Source organism: Etheostoma spectabile, chromosome 3 (assembly GCF_008692095.1).
Source record: "Etheostoma spectabile isolate EspeVRDwgs_2016 chromosome 3, UIUC_Espe_1.0, whole genome shotgun sequence".
In the NCBI taxonomy this organism is placed as follows: Eukaryota; Metazoa; Chordata; class Actinopteri; order Perciformes; family Percidae; genus Etheostoma; species Etheostoma spectabile.
In genome coordinates, this window is record NC_045735.1 from 7,583 (window position 1) to 9,195 (window position 1,613).

The window sequence follows — 1,613 nt, forward strand, 5'->3', positions numbered from 1 at the left end:
ATATATATATATATATATATATATATATATATATATATACAGTATATTATTTAACCTTTTATTTATTCAGGTAAAGTCTCATTCTAAAGTCTCAACCACGACCTGTCACATTCACACCATTCCACATTCATACCTGGAAGCCGCCCAGTTCAACCAAAGTCTGATCTCATGGTTGGGGTTAAGGGCCTTGCTCAAGGGCACCTCGGTGGTGGTGATGAGGGAGGGACGAGCGCTGCTCTTTCACTGTCTCCACCCAGATTTTTATCCCGCCGATCTGGGGGCCTCCCGGTCACAAGCCTCTAGGCCACCTCTCCCACAAGGGTGGAATTCAGAGTTACCGTCTATTATAGGATATGTGGTAATATAGATGATAACTGTCAGATCCATGACTTTATTATGAGCGTATATCGCCGGCCGTCCGTGCGACAACACAGCATCATCTCATTATCTCTTCTTCTCTCGCGGTCTGGCAGCTGCTCACTCTGCTCGCTAAACACTTAACCCTTAATGTGTCGTCCCCGGGTCAAAATGACCCGCTTTACAGTGTTTTATAATCAGAAATGTGGATTCCTTTCAAACAAATTGCCCAAAAATAACATGGATGACTCCATATAACGTTCTTCAGGTAAAATTAATGATTACTTTCATTGAATTTTTGGGTGTTTTATTTAATCTTATAGCATTTTAATTCTTTTTTTAATGGTTTCAAACCAGCATCCGGACTAAACGTTGACATCTACCCATCTGAGATCCACTCAACATCCTCTGATCTGAACTATTAGTCAAAATAATTCCTAATTTCTGCCTTTTTGTTACTAAAAACGTGTGTATAATTTGATTTAAATGAGGTTTGTTGACCATGAATTCCAAGAATAAGAGTAAAACCTGTTATTGAACCAGCTCAGGTTTAAAAAAAAAAAAAAAGACCCAAAAGCTGGAAAAAGTGAGAAATAAATCAGAAAAAGCGACAAAAACATGGGAAAAGCACCCCAAAAAAATTTTCATTTTCTATTTAGACCTGGAAGGACGAGTTCATGGTTAACGGGAAGACAACACGAGGGTCAAGAAAAACCAGGAAATAAACCCCGAGCATCATTAATTTGGGTGTTGCTCCATTCAGTCTTTCGGCAATTTTCACTCAGATATTCGGGCCAATAGACAACTTGCAACCTCGCACCAAGTCAACCTGAATGTGTGAATCCTGCTTTTTCTGGCAACACAATGTATTGAATGCAGTAAATATGTGTGAAACAAGTTTAAAAAACGCACACAATCTGCTGTACAGTAAGTCAAATGTGAAGTTCTCACACCTGGAAAACACCTTCTGTGACGTTCCAGATGTTTCCGGGTCGGTGGAAACTGAAATCGGAGCTTTTGAAATCGGAGCATCATCGATGAGAGGCTTTTCAGTTCGTTGTTGCTGTTGCCATGCCAACACACCAGACATGCCAAAGAGGGGGAAGGGGGGGAGGGGGGTTTGTCTGGTTACCGTAGTTACCTGTTTTTTCTTAAGAGATATTTAGAGGCACATGCGAGACTGGTGATGCTGCTGTCATCCCCGTGGAAACCACATTTTAACAGCTACTGATTTAGTGTGTATGTATGTGTGTGTG

At 40.8% G+C, this 1,613-nt stretch overlaps 1 protein-coding gene across 1 annotated transcript in view; it reads left to right on the forward strand.

Annotated features, from left to right (window-relative positions):
• Nucleotides 1-1,613, forward strand: part of pak1 (p21 protein (Cdc42/Rac)-activated kinase 1) — a gene marked incomplete at its 5' end in the record, with an annotated part of 35,633 nt that overhangs the window by 4,812 nt on the left and 29,208 nt on the right.